This window comes from Callionymus lyra, chromosome 8 (genome assembly GCF_982586985.1).
Source record: "Callionymus lyra chromosome 8, fCalLyr1.hap1.1, whole genome shotgun sequence".
NCBI classification, from domain to species: Eukaryota; Metazoa; Chordata; class Actinopteri; order Syngnathiformes; family Callionymidae; genus Callionymus; species Callionymus lyra.
Genome location: NC_141825.1, coordinates 21,771,433 through 21,790,072, shown reverse-complemented (window position 1 = coordinate 21,790,072; position 18,640 = coordinate 21,771,433). Strand labels below are relative to the sequence as shown.

At 36.7% G+C, this 18,640-nt stretch overlaps 1 protein-coding gene across 1 annotated transcript in view; it reads right to left on the bottom strand.

The window, feature by feature from the left end:
- The window catches only part of LOC148074007 (alpha-1,3-mannosyl-glycoprotein 4-beta-N-acetylglucosaminyltransferase C-like), a 30,414-nt gene extending 12,111 nt beyond the window's left edge, over nucleotides 1-18,303 (bottom strand). Inside the window, exons 1-2 of the mRNA XM_087797323.1 lie at nucleotides 18,248-18,303; nucleotides 2,922-3,041 (exon numbers count right to left, since the gene is read on the bottom strand). The gene's annotated coding sequence lies outside the window, so the exon portion shown is untranslated. The remainder of the gene's footprint in view (nucleotides 1-2,921; nucleotides 3,042-18,247) is intronic.
- Nucleotides 18,304-18,640: the final 337 nt, after the last annotated feature.

The window sequence follows — 18,640 nt, the reverse complement described above, 5'->3', positions numbered from 1 at the left end:
CCTACTCTGTGTTTCCAAAACTTAACCCAAAAAATAAAACTATCTTTTTGGTTATACGCCTCAGGCTGTGAGGCTCAGATACACATCAAAAAGAAAAAAGCTTAAATGTGGACAGGAAATCCCAGAAACACAAGATCAAGCTGGAGCAAAAAGCCCATTAAATATCTATGGACCATATGAACAGAATAACAAGGTGCTCTAGACTACATTTTTAGTGTTTATGACACTTCATGAAGCAGTGTTATGACTTTTTCTAGCTCAGTAGGTAGAACCCTACATTTTAATAGTTGTTCAGCAGAGAGTGACCTCTAGTGGACTCTGAGAATAACAACAAAGCCTCATGAAGCTTCATCAACAAATCACTAATGCTGACGGAAAAGCGTTTCGATTTTTCTTTCTAATGATACTAATACATAGTCCAGGGGACAAAAATATATTTTCTAGATTTGGTCCATGGGTTCACACAGGTAAATAAAAAGTAAAAAAAGGTAAATTAGCCAAAAAAGACTTGCTTCATCTCCATGTTGTGTGGTGGTCGCTTTGGTGCTTTTCTCACATCACTTTTAACATTTCCATTTGATAAATACCAAAAAAAGGTCAGAACTCGGTGACACTACCTGAAAATGCTCATGACAGCACTATACACTACTTGTACAGCCATTTGAAAACTACAGGAAAATTACAAATTGCTGTAGTTAGGGGAGTAAGTGAGTACAAGACACTGAATATGTATGTTTCACATTTTGTATATGCTCTTTGCAATTCTACAGCATTGTGCCAAAGAAAAATATACCTCAGTCACGTATTTAGAACAAACATAAAAAAACAACCTTTTGGTAGAGCTGTGCACAAATGTGGACAATATAACAGAACATATTGTAATCTGGAATCTGCCTATGTAATTGGCCTCTTCCCCCTCTTCCTCTTCCTCCCCTCATCCTCAATCCTCTTCCACGATGCCGAGCTTCCATTTCTGTGTCAAAGAATTGTAGATATGGTACACACTAGGTCCTGCTCGGTTCATATATGCTTGCCAAGTGAGGGTTCATGGGATTCATCCTTGAGTGACCGTGAACAAGTAATACTTAACAGACCTCATGAGTGAAAGCTGAAGTCCACCTGAGAGAAATTGTTCAATTTCCAGGAAAAAATTATAAAGAAAGGTATAACATTTGCTTGACAGAATAGTTCAACAATTTTGCATGGAATGACTCAAGCAATGAAATGAAGACAATAAGTTTTATTGGGAACGACTATTCAGCATCCATAAGTATAGTTCATTTTGACTGACATGACATGAGCAACTGACAATAATATAAAACAGCAGAGAATTGTATGAAGGCAACTGACACATGTCCAAAAGCATTTGCAATTTGTTCAGAGGAAGGAGAAATTGCTACTATGATGTGCTCAAATGACTAAATGTTGTGGAGGTTGAACTAATAGTTATGAGAATTTTCATTCTGATCTAAGAAAAGCACCAAAGCAACTGAGAAAAACTGTAATGTTGTAAGCTGTTTGGAGACCCTCATTTAACTAATGGTGCCGTGCTTGGCTAATTGTTGTGCTCAGTATTTGTGTAGCATAAAAGTTTCATTTATTTATGAAGCAATCATCATCATCCAAGCGTACTAGTACAGCTTTGCGCTCATGTTTCCTCCCAGTCGTCATAAAACATGTTGTTTACGATTGTAGGCTTGTCATTACCAAAACATGTCTTTGTTTGTCTACTTGTCAACTTAAACCAATATTTATTTAAAACCATTTTATATGGTATGTCTAAATTTGAAATTGAAACGTTTCCACATGTATTCAGTTAAAGAGTTAGTTCACCCAACATCCAACATCACTCACTTTCTGATGCCGATTTAGGGTTGGGATTATTTCCAGAGCAATCCCAGTTTGTTTGGAGATAAAGGGCAAAAGGTATGTTCATTTGATGGTCTCAGCATAGACACAAGAGACTGGTTATGTGTTGATGAGGCCTCATGATACAGCATTGTAGTGAAGACACTGTATCATGATACAATGTCCTTATTGCCACTAGATGGCACTTTAAGTTTGAAAATCTTTGCCAAGTTTCATTAACTTAGTAGTAAAAAATTAGTTCTAAACAGCTGTTTCATGGACCTCATGAAATTTTAACGAGTGTTTTCATGTTAGCTTTTTAGCTTTGGCTCACGCCTAAAATACAATATATTTTTTGGAACAATTTCTCTCGTCAGGGCTTTAATACAAGAGGGACGTTACAAATGAGCAGTACTGAGGTATCTGGATGTTTTTAAGTGTCTTTTTGGAAAAATAAAATGGGGACATTTTAAAACATGAGGGTTCTAATTTACTAGCTAACTATCATTGTGTTTGTCTTCCTTCACCAAGCCATCAAATTCATTTTTCTTCTCATTGGAAGTCTCTTTATAATAGTTAACGGCGAGAATCTTTGGCTTTTTTTTTCAATCCTTATATCTCAATGGATATGATATAAGCATGAACCTGCTTTAATCTGGAGCCAACCATCCGGCGGGCCACATAAAGTAACCGGATTTGGCCTCCAGAGAGTAGTTTGACATCTCACAAACCTAACAATATGATAAGATACAATATTGAGCTAACGATACAGTACATATCATGTTGTTCAGACATTCTAAAACAGATTTTAGGACCTACTGATTTAATCCTAATCTTTAATTTGGATTTCTGACAAAATTAGATGTTAAAAGGTAATCATAAAACCAGAAAAGGGAATAATATACTGTCCTTAATTCCACAAGTGAAAACCTATTTCCAACTATTCATGAATAAAACTGACACTCAATACGTTTTGTTTGGCGACATTATTACAATAGGACATAACACATTACACTTGGATACATGTCTATCTTAACTGAGCGTCACATTGCACTGGAGCTCATATTTCTCACCTTGTTTTACTTTTCGATTGGAGACGCATGAATGATTATTGTCTGGTGTTGGGGAAGAGTGCTGATGGACACTGAGCCATGCTCCGCTCTCCTTCGGCTTTCATCAGCTGTGAGATTTACCTAGAAAAAGAAGAGACGGAACATGATGGATGCTGTCGTTTATTTAAAAGCCGGAGTGCGTTAGGACAGATTTATAACTAGGTGTGAGAGAAGGTGAGGATGAGCTACGATGCATGGACTGTAGCAGTGGCTAGGGCTCATACTTTACTACCGCTTGTGAGGGTTTCTCTGGGTTATTTCTTTTAAAAATAAGCTTTTTGAATCACGTCCTACTTATCAAACTGGGCCAGAGAATCTCCTCCCAGCACAGTTTACCACTTCTGTGAAGTCATTAAGTTCCATCTGACAGTTCTCACGAGGGGAATGGTAGCGATAAGTCACGACTGTGTTTTAAAAGTCAGACGTTTGCAGGAACTACTGTCCATTCAAACAGAAATAATATGAGTGGAAACTCCACATTTCACACAAAGAGTTGCACAGCAGGAGGCCTCTCTGGAAATAGAATAGATGTTATACATGGCAGGATTGTAGCGTGCCATATGGCGGCACAAGCACGGAAAATATTGGACAATTACTTTAGGCACAGTTGACTGATGCTGCTGTGCCAAAGCAAGATGTTTTCACCAAAAACATCTGGCCGGAGATTCTGTACAACACTAACTCATCGTCCAATGATTCAAACAAATCGTCTCCAGTTTTACACAAGAATCATTTCATATTCACAGATGGCCGTTTGCTTTAAATGGAGCAGATTCTCTCAGATCTGAGCGAAAGAAACGCAAGGACTGGTCTGTCTAGTGTCTCTTTAATCCGGACATCACACTGATGTCATCACAGTGAAACGTTTGGCACCAGATGAACCACATTTCTTAAGTGAAGCAGTTCCATTTCTACAAATGAACAGAACTTTTTGTTGGGGTCGAAGGTTGTCACTGCAGATGGACACACACACTGTGAGGAATTATTCTGTAGGGGAAGCTTCCAGTATCTCAGCACCAGCTCCAAAATTCCCCTCATTGAAACGCATTGCTAGCATCAGATTTATGTTGATTCTAAAAAATAGCTTGAAATGTAGACCCGTTTTTGTTTTTTTGGGAGAATTTGGAATGTCGAGGCTTCAACACAAGATGGACGTCACAGACAAGCAGTATGAAGATGTTTTTGAGTGTGTCTCTTTGTAGGAAAATGAGGATGACAACAACTGAGCACTGGTTGCTACATTAGCATTGATATGGATTTTTGCCTCTTACTGAAAAAAGGAAGGATAATGTTGATGAAGGTTTGGTCCCAAAAGACTAGAGGACCCCAGAATCATCGCTAAAAATGTTTTCTCTGAGTTGGACTTGAACGTGGCAAATGTGGTGCATTCAACAATGTAGGGATGGCCATGATGCGTTCAATTGTGTGGGACAAATACAATAATAAGTAAGAACAGAAAACATTGACCACTTTTATGGAGTGGAATGGAAACACTTTTTTTGATTCTATAAGGTAACAATAATTAGAAATAGAATAAAAAATAAACATTTCCTTCATCCAGCTGTAATCACACCCGCTTTGTTTATATAACGAGTCCCTAGGGTGAAAGAGATTTCCAGGATTTATGATGCGCTGTGAAAAACATTGATGTTTGAACAATCACAGCAGATTGGGTGTGGTTATGTTAAATAAGATTTTATCGCCAGAGTGTTTTCAGTGGGCGTAGCTTAAGATCATTTTGTAATGAAAATATTTAAATGAAAAAAGAGTTTTGTACAAACAGACACATACTGATGACACAATAGAGTCCAAGGTTTGAGACACACTTAAATCTACAAATTAGATTGACAGTCAAGTTTCATGTCACTTTACTCTTCATCTCTGCAGTTTTTTCATGATAAAAACTATTTTCCATCTGGAAGAAAAATAAAAAATATCAGGATAGTTTCAGTTCTCATGCGCTTATCTTCGTCTCTCTCTGAAGGTTTCCTTTCAAAGAATCCTGGAGAGGAACTCTGCCGATGTCAACCTGCCTTTAAATGCGTTGCTCCGCAAACCAAACACTCAAGTTCCGACTTGTAGTTCTTGACAGCCAAATTTAAAATCAGCTGCCTTATTTTGAGAACTGGTGCTGCCAAATGTTTGACAAGAATGTTATTACACCAGCAGAGCCTCAACACTGTGTGTGTGTGACTGTGTGTGTGGCTCCTTGTGTGTGTGTTTATTTTCTCCTCCTCCTCATCTCTAGGACCAGTCAGTGTGTGTCACTTCAGTTTAGATGTGTCCACCTCTCTGGACGCTGCACCGAGGCTCTGTGACAAGACATTGGTCGACTGTTGTGGACCCGACTTGCAACTGACGAAATTGGATTCAGAAATAACTCTGTTGTGTTGTGTTATTGTTGCAGTCTCTTCTGCATCAACACACAGTGGTTACATTGACCAACTGGCGGAAGCGTAGTTTAATTCTATTATGATTATCTTCTTATCTTACAAGCAACTTACTGCTTGTAGACTGCATGATTTATTTGTTAAACCAACTTTTGTCTTCTGGACAAACAGAAACTTCAATAACCCTTTTCTTACTCAGAAGTGAATAAGTAACTGTTAAACTAAGAGTAGAAGTGAACTTTTGGTAATGATAAGTTGATGAAGCTTCATGAAGCAGTGTCTCAATTTTTGGATACCACCAGATGGCACAGCTATGATTACAACAGATTATTTATAAAACTCTCCAGAAAGGTCATTTGTGGCTTCCTTACAGAATTAATTATTTCACAAATTATATTGACTATTGATACCACAGCAGTGACTTAATTATGAAATGCAACTAGATGGTACTCTCTGCTTTATAAACTTTGGCCCTGATCTACTGATTCAATGATTTCATTTGTCAAGTCAGTCTATTAAAACAGCTGATTTCAGGAGATCACTGTATTAAATGATGGGGCTGAAGTCATTATTTTTTGGTGCAAGCATGTCGATTTTGAAATGACATCGTGATTTTAAAACGGTTTAATATCTGCAAATGGCGTCTTATTTTCTAAATTTACTAGACGCACTTTACTTTTTCAATCACTTCCTGCCTCAGCGATACTAACACTACGTCGTGAGAGGATGAAAATAGAAATCATCCCTATTTTAGCGACACCGTACGACCACTTTTAAAGTACAGGGTTGTGTCCTTCCAAGCAGTTTATCTTATTAAGGGGTTGCACACTGTAGCATAGTTGTAACTATAATACTTCACAGCAAGAAGGTTTGCTTCCTGTTTAAGGCAATATGTGTGAGGAATTTTTTCCTGTTCTTGTGTAGGTTTATTCTGGGTACTCCTACCAAAATTAAAAAATATCCCCAATAAGGAAATAAGTGCTAGGAAATGAATTAAACCTTATGATGTAATAAGTTCTTCTACATCACATCACTCTGTATATATGTTTTACCTTTAACACAAACAATATTGTCCAAGACTGGACCATTAGTTCCCAGGTAACCAAGAATTTGAAGTCGGTTACAATAACTGGAGGGCTGTTTTCAAATGCTTCCTGTCATGACTTTAGTTAATAGTCAAAAAATAGCAACGAAATGGAAATTAAAACAACTTTCCTACAGAAACAAATATTGGCAAAATTACATTCGTTATTTTCTTTGATCTTGAGCATCCTAGTTGGGTTTGTTCATAATCCATTACGGTATTAAATAACTTTTAAACAAATATTTAAAATCAAAAGGAAATGAGGCCATGAGTCAAATGAAAAAGGGAAACTATCTCCAATTTAACTCAAAGCAAAACTTTTATCAGGCGCCAATATCTTGGTGATGAAGAAGACTGAAACAATGGAGTCGCAGAAGCCTAGTCTGTGAAAAAAACAAACTTCAGCAGCACAATGCTGGACTGATGCCAGATTAAAACAAAAAACAAAAAAACTAAATCAGGTTCTCCACTGACTCGATCTTATTGTCGATGCTCCGACCCCTAGGACTTCCTGGCTGTTATCAGCGATCATCAGGAGCTGTCGAGGGATTGAGGAGTTGCTGCATACATACAAATGAGACAATGATTCTTCAAAAGGAAAAACGGTGTCTGCCTCTTCTAGTGATTATTTTACTACATAAACTTGTGGTAAAAGCTTATTTGAAAGGTACACGAAGTAACACAATTAAAAAAAAAACAATCAGTTAAACAGCCTTTTGAAGGGCATTTCAAGGACTGGAAGAAGGAGAAGTGTCAATGCAAGATATGTTAAAATAAACATTGTCTTGCTCCATCTCTAAACTGACGCTCTGGTAGTAACTCATGGACATGCCGCCCACTCTGTGTCTCAGTCTGTACTAATGTTTATTGTTTTTGATTTATGTATTGTTCCTTTTTTTATTATTGTGCTTTTTTATATTATGTTTTATTGTTTTTATGTTATCATTATTTTATATATGGTTATCAGTATGTTAATTATTATTGTTTAACTGCTTATATTATTATTATTGTAATAAAACTTGTGTACTGTATGTCTTAACATGCGTTTGCATCATAATAATTGTTCTATAATCTACATTTTCCAAATGTAGGAAGAATAAACAAATATTTTACTTACTTCTCTTAAAAAACGTATTTATTGCTCACTTTAATAATGGTTAGCTTGTCTTACGACCAAAAGACCACATTTAATTTAATTAAACATCATATTTTTATTTGCTGCAAAAGTTTATTTCATTTTTGTCACCCTGTCAATTGACTTTATATTTTTTTTACATATTGTTTATACAACTATTTTTTCTTCATCTTTCCTACAATTGACAAAATAAATTAATAAAGAAAACGGCATGTTAAATCAATCTGAAAACAATACATTTAAATAATAAATATAAATAAATATAAGTGTCTGCGTGAACGTATTCTATTATATATTATTATATATTAGTGACCTTAATCGACATGAATCTGGAATAGTGAAAATTTCAGAACTAAACATTTCTTCAAATGATTGTAAATCACTTGCAGGAATATATTTTTATTTCGAATATCATATAATACATGGAGCATTTACCCAAAATAAATAGTTTTCCAAGACAATAGGGTATGTTTTTAACAAGGAGGTACAGCAGGAAGACAAAGCCTCTGGATTTATTTCAAACATTATTTCTTCTTTTAGGCGAGCAGTGGATAATACTAACACCATCAAAAGCCTTAATTACCTTCATTAGTCAGACATCTGCGAGCACTGAAGCTTCTTCAAGTGTTTTGTGGTGAAACCTGTTATAGGAGGTCGTAATTTGTGAATCCCTGGCTATCAAGGAGTTGGGCGGTGGGAATGGGTGGGTGGGGGGGGGGGGGGGGTAGGTTCTTCATTACAATTCAAGAGCCTCCGTCATGGATGCCATATTTCCACATAATGAATTTGATTGGTTTTCTCCTTCGCTGCAGTTTCTCATTTGAGAGGCCAGGAATTCAACCCCCACACTTTTTCAACACAGTTCATTTCGTGACAATGAACCATCTGCAACATGATCCCGGACTCACACAAAGAATGATTTTGTCATTTTGTCACATTATTCTTGTACAGTCAGTCATTTTTGTCACTAAGGTGTTTTATTCCATCATTACAACTTTATAGACACAGACCCAGAAGCCAAGTCAGGCTGATTTTACCATATATATTATAAATGAACCAATGGGCTGCTTTCTTTGAGGTCCGCCCATTGAGTCAGAAGGCTTTAGGATTTCATTTGATCAGCAAGCTGTCAGAAAAAACAGAGCAATTTTGAAAAAATAACTTTAACTGCTTTAGTTGCCAGTCCTATCAATAAACAGGTGACAAAGATATTTCACTTCAACTTTACTCCAAGCTATTATTATTATCTGCAATGTACATCAAAGGTTTAGTTCACCCAAAATGTAAACTTCACTTGGAAATATTGCGAGCGCTTCCAGAGCGCACACAGTCTACTGTCTACACTTTCTTGCTACAGTTTAAACGTCTGCAAAAAACAAGCGTAAAATACTGACTGATTACATTTTTTTCCAGAACAATTCTTCTCGTCGACGCTTCAATACAAGAGGGACGTTACAGACAAGCAGTATGGAGGTATTTGGATTTTTGGAGGAAGTTCGTCCACTGGGTCGCAGTCGCTTCATTAAAATGAACATACATTTTTGTCCTTTACTCTAAAAAGGAACATATTGCTTATAATAATCCCAACCATTAGTCATGAGGGTGAGTAGAAAATGCGTGAAGTTCGGGTGAACCATCACTTTAAGTTTTTCCAAGGAAACACCAAAGGGTTCCTGACGTTAAGCCACTGCTGCATTTCTTCAGAGGCAAAGAGAGGCTGGAAGATGATGGCTTTCTATCTAAACACCCCCTTTTATCATGAGGAAAAAAAATGTTCTCTCTTCGTTAAAACATGCAGCATCTCCATGACCTACGGAAGGTTGTCTTCTCCTCTGGCTCGCCTGAATGTCGGAGTGATTCTCTATAATGTTTTTTTACTGACAAAGACGAAGGAGGACATTCACTTCCGATGCTCATTTGTCTTCATTCTTGCCATATAGGAACAAACCTCTAAAGGTGAACACCACTGTAGACCATTAAAACTAGCTCAACCATGGGTTTAGAAATACACCGGGGAAATTAAAGCCTTAACTAGTAATGACCTGATGAAGCTTCGTGAAGCAGTGTCTTTATTTCAAGAGTCTTATTTTAACAAGGTTTAATCAATCGTTCCGTGAAGGTTCTCATTCATCCAGGTCATGGTCATCCAAGAGGTTCAAAAGCGAGTCCCTCTTTGCTATTCTATTGAAGCCTCGCTGATTAAACAGAATAACAAAATATGACACTGTTTCATGAAGCATTTGCACTACCTAATCTGCACGATATTTGAAAATGTGTGCGATATTCGTGTCTAGAATCAATATAAATTAATATTTTTTTCTTTTACCTAAAAATGTAATGAGTCTTAAAAAAAGTCAAACCAAACAAAAACAACAAATACACAAATCAATGTGAAAACCCTCAAACGTAAAAAGGTCAAAATATTCACACTTGTACTACAGTTTACTTCAACAGTTTCCTTTTCCATTATTCTGCAAATAAAATGAAGGATTTTAAATATTGCATTTATTTGAATTGTATATATTAATATGTACAGGTTATGTACCTGCAAGTGCAGAAGCAATTTTGCCTTCACAGTCTTTGGAATTGCAATTTGGGTGAAATATGTGCGAGGAGGCAGTTGATCCTTTAAAAGATCCAAAAGTCATCGATACAAACTTAATTGTCTGAAAGAGTTAATTGTGCGATATAACGAGTAAAGGCGGTAAGTGCTTTGAATTTTTTTTTATACAGAGCGACAGAAGCAACCGATTAATCGCTTGATGTATACAATAAATAATTATAATTATCACACATGTTTTATATGTATATGGCACGCGCCAATATTGCCATATCGACATTTTCCTTGATATAAGGTAAGGTAAGGTAAAACTTTATTGATTTATTTATATATCGTGCAACCCTTCTATAATCTATTAAAAACATGGCAAATTGTATTAAAAATCAGTGAATCTGAATGAGCAACTACAAAACTCTTAGCCAAAATCTTTTACTTGAAATCTGTCTTTGTAAATACTTAGGATTAGAACGATGTTGACCAGGACTAAGAGCATCAAGAGCCAAATGATTGGACTTGGTCCAGTAGATCATCTAAAATCATAACAGTAAATAGAATCTGTGCATGAGAAACATTATGAAACAAAAATGTTTTTCCTTGAACAAGCAATTGTTTCTTCCGACAAAATGGAAAACTCTTCAAGAGATAAGCACTAAAAAGAATAAAGAATGTAAAGCAAAATGTTCCGTTAAACAAACAAAAGCTGCAGTGTTAATTCTCCAGTGTTTGCATCTTCTACAAAAGCAGCAGATGAAAGGGTTGAAAATCGCTCCACGCTTTTGTTTCTTTTCACGCCACCATCTGCCTTCTTCACTACCGAACCCACACTTCCCCGGCAACATATCGCTTTCTGTGCTCTTTTCATGTTTGCATGTTTCTGTTGACATTTTCCAAGTGCCAGATCTTTGAGACATTGTGCCCACACCTCTCTTCCCACGAGCGCATATTCTCACAGCCCTTCCCTTCTGGACCGGTATTACTCCATGAAGCAGAATCTTGGCGTGAAGATGGTGCTTTTGGCAGATTCTCGGCTCCACCTGCCAATATTCTTCATGATCAGCAGCCAACTGATAACAGATCCATGTGAAGCTCATCATCTTTACCCACTCCTTCTGTTTCTCATCTCATCTGACATTAGGGTGAAATGCTACCGGAGGTTCACAGTCTTAACGTCGGATTGTGAGAGATCCTCGGGGGTTTGAACCACACCTCAAACAGATTTCAGATTGTAGATAAAACCATGTGGGCGTCAGAAGGATGCTATTAAATCAATAACTTGGAATCAATCTTGTAATGAAAAAACTTCAAATACTTTTGAGTGGCATTTTTCGGGGAGAATGACCCAACAGCAGTTGTAGTCAGGGGAACGAAATAAAGCAAAGAAAGTTGTATCAGAAGAAACAGCTGAGGCGTTATTTGTACTGACAAGTGGTGGGCTGATGAAGCTTCATGGAGCTTCGATCCAGAACTAGATGTAACTTGCTACTCTAAACTTTACAGCTTTGAACAGCTTTGAACAGTGAGGTTCTAAGGTTATTCTAGGTTCTAAACCTCACATCACTTTTAAACTATAGATCGCTCTTAAAAAATACAACAATGATTCCTCACTAGCAGTGACATTATATGTAGTAATCCAAGTAGAATTGGTTATAATATCAGCAGTACAAGCTGTAAAGTAGCAACTGTGGTAGTATGAGAAACCAAAGCATAAGCAGTGGATACTTTGTGGGTGAATGATGACATGTACAATGTCAGAGGGAGCACTATAAAAACATTTAAAATGTAATGATGTGAAAAGCTGCATTTCCTGGCTGATATAACCTCTTTATAAAGATCCATATTTATTGCAGAAATGCACAGAAATTCTCCTCCATTACCTCTAACCCATGCAGCATTCATCCTGCTGATAAGCGATTCAGAATAGAGCTTAGCATTGGCAAGGGAGCGCTGTGATAATGTCTGCTGACGAAACAAGGATTGATGCACGGTCCTGATGATGCTTCATTATAAAAACATCACCACTGATCAAAGGGAATTATATATCTGTTAAGCGATACCAAGGAAAGCTTACCACTTCTCTGGCTTTATTATTTTTATTAATCCTCTGAGGCTGTATCTAACAGTTGGGAAAGGTCAATGTTCTTTCACCCAGCTAAGTGGTTAGCTTTCTTATTTGACCTTCGTGAAGACCTCAATGGCTTGTCACGTAAAAGAGTCGAGCACATGGGAGACCAATCCGGTCCTCAAGGGCCAAAGTGGGAGCATGTTTTTGTTTCAACTGATTAAGCAAGCCCAGTTAAACCCTCATGTTTCAGCCCCAACAAGCAACTCTAGACAATTGTGTGATAAAACTCCAGAGAAACCTTGTTGGTGAAAAGGAATATAGCACAGGCTGAATATCCTACTGTGGACTTAAGGACCTTGCATGTGGACTAAGTCTGTAGGCTTCAAGAGAAACTGATTGACCAGCCTGGAACGCTAGGCTGAGAAACAGACGAACCCATCACGATACACCTCTAGGGAAAAGTCAATGTTGGCACAGTCCAACCATTGTCCAGCTGAAATTGCAGAAGACAGCATTGGGTGGGCATCGGGACAAAGGACTTGTCCGAGAACATACAGGAACATAATTACTTTTATGACTGAGCTTTTGTTTTTTTCCAAGCACATCCAGCTCAAATTCCCACATGTGATATCCAAACGGAAAAATGCAAAGGCTCTTATAAAGAACTAAGACGAAAACAAAGAGGGGAACAAAACTTTGGTGTAATGGCCAAAGTGATGGGCAGATGCAATGAATTCAGTCTGCCACCCCTGATTATGTTCAGGACTCCACAGTCACATAACAAGTTCTTAGAGACAGGAATTGACCCTACTAGATTCATTCATCCAAGCTTAACGTCGGAGAAAGAGATCTGACTCCGCCCATCACAATCGATCTTTCCAACCAGATCAGATAGCTTAGCATGGTTAGAAATCTTAGCATTTTATCTCCAAATACACGTGATTGGAGTCAACGTGAAAGTCAATTGTGTTAATAGAAAGCAGCATCAATTATTATAATATTTATTAGACTATCCAAATGAAACAGAAATCTGTTCAGATGTGGAACTGAATCTGTCAACATAACCGTGGGTTTATGCATGTTTACTTGGCTGCTGGCTGTACCGCACAAGTGAGCAAAAGCATTCAGGGCACCAGAATGTTGGTCAATATTTCCTCTCTCTGATAAAACCCTCCTGGAAGACGTTTCCCAACATCACGCCAACGCTGACAAAGATTTGCTGCTACGCTCTGTCACTTAGTCAATATGGAGCTAGGGCTGAAATGTTTATATATATTGAAAAGATTGCTTCAGTTGGTCAGAATATTTAGGAATATTTAGGATTTAAACATTTTTTTAAAATCCATGTTAGTAGAAGGTGAAGCCAAATATGTCCACTTACATTGTTTGAGAATGTTTTATTAATCCATTGTTTTCTAACAAACCTTTTGCAAATTCTTACAAAATTTAAATGCAAGAACATAAATATAAAGATCAGAATTAATTATTGAAAAGAAATTGCAGCACTTTTTACTACAGGATTAAATAAAATATATATTGAATTTAAATATTTGTTAGACATTTATCTAACAGTTAATATCAGTCCTGCCTATTTTAATCATAGAAATCATATTTTAAGGACCAAATTTCACTCCCAAAACACGGTTTATTAGTTTTTTTTAATCCACATTACCAGGCTTTCTAAGCCATATTCGTGTTGGCAGTGGGAAATGGGAGGCAAGAGACAGTAAATGTCAGAGTCACATGATGGAACAACAGGCTCTCACACCAAGGAAGGGTAATTGGCTCTAGATGATTGTCCGTGACCACACTTCTGGGGGTTTCATCAATCAAAATACACTTTCAGCTTTCTGCCATTTCTATGGCGTCAAGACTTTATACCCTGAGGATACTTTCCCCACCATTATTTTCTAATAAGACACTCAAAACGCATCATCATCATCAAATCAAATCAGGTCGTTCTTTTCCCTCTATCTTTCTCAGCATTATTAGCCTCACCCATGAGACCAATTAAGGCTTTTCTTATCTACATGTCTTATCTTATTATGTTTTACCACACACCGATAAAACCACACACTGTAAGCTCGGCGCATAGTCCTGTTACCATGAAGCTTCTGTCGTAATTGGCAAGAGAAGCTCTGGTCTAGTGATGACCAGAGCTTTTTGATGTCGCACGATTTCTTGCAGGCTGGTAATTGGTGAAAAAAAGTGGTATAAATAATATATCTAAGGAGTATAGATTGGAACAATGAACCAATTATCTATTCATTGTTTGCCAATAAATTCAGTGGTGTGAGTTGATTTCACGTTAAAATGTACTTTAAGGCAGAAGACCATTACCTCGCCATCATTAACTAAACTTAGGATTGAACCTGCAACTTCTTTGCGACACGCACAACTAAACAACTTCTGAGCTCCGTGGACCCAGTTTAATTGTTGCCGCGACAGGCATCAATTCACTCTTTTTACATAATTCTTGTCTGTTGTGCTTCACCATTAGTATTTGAATCTGTGAATATAACTTATTTTAACAGGGATTTTATAAGATACAGAACTGGGAATATATTCTAAATTTAAAATTCATATAATTTGAATTTACACATTTTACTGTCACTTTAACATGCTTTTTCCCCCCTTTTTTTATTTGTTCATTTCGGCCATGTCAGTTTACAACATCATCATTACATTTCATCTTGGTTTAAATAATACTGTAATAAATAGAATACATGTCTGAAAGGGAAAGCAGACGAAGCGGAAAGCTTATCTAGTCCCGCCCCTGTTGCTCACATAATGAAATCATTACTTTTTCTTATTACATTTTGACATAAAAAATATTATTATTATTGTTTTAATTTTTTTTAGACATTTTGACATAACATGTTACAACAGTAGGCAACGTCAGTCTTATCTGGTAGCTTATCTTAACGTTGTTGATTCACATTATCTAACATCCTGAACAAACTGACACATGTTTCTCTAGTTCAACTCATTGTTTGGGTACAGAATGTCTTTAGTTATCCTCCCATGTCGTCTCAACACCATGTCTGACTTGCGTCTCTGACCTTTATCAGCCAACAATTACCATTTTGTACAATATTTTTTGTCAATGTTTGAGTTTACTTTTTTTTGTTAAAGACACAGTGTTGCAGATTGTTTGATTACCTCTTATAACACATTCCATTGTTTAACACCTGCGACCGATAAGGAAAAGGATTTTAAAGTAGTCTGTACCCTCCTTTGCCTGAAGTATTTGCTCTAAGATTGTGTTTATTTTCTCTGTCATGAAGAAGTTTTTGCACGTCGTGAGGCAGCCTTGTACATCATTTGTGCAGTGCCATAGTTTATTAAGTCATATAACTTAGGAATGTTGGATTTGATGTCTAGCTGACTTATGTGTGCTCTATGGTTGGCACGATGTAAGATTCTCAGAGCTCTTTTTTGGAGTACTAGCAAGGGATTTGTGGAGCATTTGTATGTTTCATGGACTTTAAAGGGTGAAAGCTACATTTCCCAACAAAGACATGGACTAATCTCCAAAAAACATTGGAGGTTTTGTAACTTTTAATAAGGTGTAACTTGCTTATTTATCATAAAACAACAGCGTCAAATTGAGCTTCTTCCATTAGTAATTGAGTTAGTGCATGACCATTTTGAGGACAAATAACTAAACATCATCTAAGTCCAGGCATACAGCAGTTTATGGAGGTCATTTTGAGTCCAAGAAGATCTTTTAAGGACCCCGTATACACCTGACTAAAGTGCGCTTCAGACACATAAATTGACACGACACGGTGCAGGAATAAATATGTGTGAAGATTCAGATTGATTCAACCAAAACAAACTGTGTATTGGTGCGACTATTTTGGCGACGTATATTAAGGTTAATTGGTTTATGGTTAACAGCAGTGTTCAACTAAGCAGGTTTCTTCTAAACAATCATCTCTAGTTTTTCATGACGAATGTGGAAATGGAAAAGCCAAAACAGTGTGGCTAAGAATTAGTAAATCAAGGTTGTTTGCACAAGTCGCAATAGACATTTTCTCTTCCATCTAGAGATTCATTTAAAACTAGAACCAAAAACAGAAAACTCGATGGAAACCACAGAACATATCTTATATCTATGAAGGGCGCTTGAGTCGTCCTTATTTGTCTGCAAAGGCCAAAAGGTGCGCTAACAACTTCTTTATTATTAGTGCTAAAATAGCATGAATAGGCAAATTTTCTTCGTCTCTTTCTGAAGAAGGTTTTAAACTCAAATATTAAGAAGTATTTAAAAGTCAAAACTACTCTCGCCCTTCTTTTAGCTTTCGCGACATTTTCCCCGATCTGTCACAGGTTTTTGCATCCTATAAATATCCCCGGGCACGATTCTTCATCTGTTCATCTATATAGACGCATTTCCCCAAAAACGTAATCATCATAGTCAGAAATAAAAGAGAAATGACTTCCTCTTAAATGTAGACCACCTGGGGCACTGACATTGCTCAACAATGAAGAGGCAAATAAATAAATATGAGTCATCTTTCGAGGGATTAGACAACGACGACAAACTCTCAGAGGGAAAATGAAAAATAGCTTCAATTATTCACAGACACTAAAGAAGCACAGATGTCGCTTTTGTTCCTTCATTCAACATCCTCCTAAACCTTCCCTCATTATTGCCTTCATTACAGCTCCTATCAATATGGCGTCCGACTGCCAGAAATCCTGCATGTACCCACAACTCATCATCTATACAGCAATTCATCATCACGCTGGTAATTACACAACAGCCAGTGATTCCACTTTTGTTTGGCTCATTTATGCACCACAAGCCGATGTTGGATAAGGGGGTGGGGGTGAAAAACAAGCTTCTCCCGAGCTATTAACTCACTGGACTGAAACTCTGTTTTGGTCACACAGATGATGGAGCAGGTGTTTTGGTGCGGATTCATGTCAGTGAAGAACCTCATTCTGTCACTCTGACGGGCTGCACTGTCACTCCTTTGTTCCGCCTGCTAATTGGAGTAATTTATTGTCCTAACAGGCGGAGCAGCTGTGGCTTTACGGCATCACAACGACCCATTAAACCCAGATGCTGGAGTGAGAAGGATGGCAGAGAAAGGTGGCTCACGGAAAAGCTACTATTATATTGGATCAACGGAAATTGGGTCCATGACTACCATGGAAATTTCAGGATCTGACACTTATGATACGAAATTAACTGTATCATTTCTATAATTTGATTTGAAATTGATTCCTGATTCAAACATTGATACACTGTTAATATTGGCTTTGCCAGGCGAGCTCTGAAAGTAAGAATGTTGAGACGATGGTGGAAATGTATGTATTTTAATTCATTATAATTTAAGTATTTTTTAGTGAGTATTTTTTTTTTTTTTTGTATTTAAATGTTGTTTTTTTTTAGGCATTTAATTATTTCTTGAATATATTATATATATTTTGAAAGGTTAAGTTTGTTTTTGTTGTACATTTTCAAAATGTTTTTTTTCTTTTTAACTTATCTTAATCTATATTATAATTCAAATAAATAAAAAATATCTTTTATAGAATCTAAATCCAATATTCTTAATCCCTTACCTTTTAAATTCAAATGTCGGTATGACCAGACAATAACATTATTCTACGACGTCACATGATCGTCAACCATTCTCACGATTGGCTTAAAGTTCGATCAAGTAGCTTGATACTCTGGTGTCTGGTTGCGCTATTATACCAACATTTTACATTACATTTAAAAGCCTACAAATGAAGAAAAAAAGTAATAGAAGTAATATTTTCTAAATGTCAATAAAATCAATCACAGATTCAACGTTTGACAAGTTAAATTCAACCATTCAACATCCAAAAACAAATGATTGTCTCCACCACATATAAATTCACTCCAGGAATTTAGTTCTGATCAACTGCATCCATCTTTCTGAAAAAAAAGGATATTTATACAGACAGAAAACTACGAGAAATCTCATCAAATGGGCCTCAGTATGAATGAGTAAAGCCTCATGTAGACACAGCATTGAAAGTATAAATAACCAATAATGTATTTAAATACTTACTTTCACTTTTCCTTGGGCGCATTAACTGTGGTAGAAAGTACATCCCAGTGTCAGAGGAAGTTCAAGGCTAAAGAAAGGAAATGAAAAAAACAGAAGAATGTATTAAATCAATGGAGACATATAAAACAAAAGAGTTAGTGCACAGTTAGTGAAAGACTAGGCTCCACTGATCAAGAGCCAACATTTATTTTCCCTGACTGAAGTCAAAGTACATCATTTTCCTTAAATCTCTTTATTAATCTTCTACCTTTAGTTTGTTTGCTCTAAAGTTTACACAGAGATAATTGAAATGATTTCTGGGAAATGTGTCCACAATTGTGACCCATCAGGAAGGACAGAAAATCTCCAAAGGGAAATCACAATCTCCTGAACTGTCAACATGTCACTCTTTTG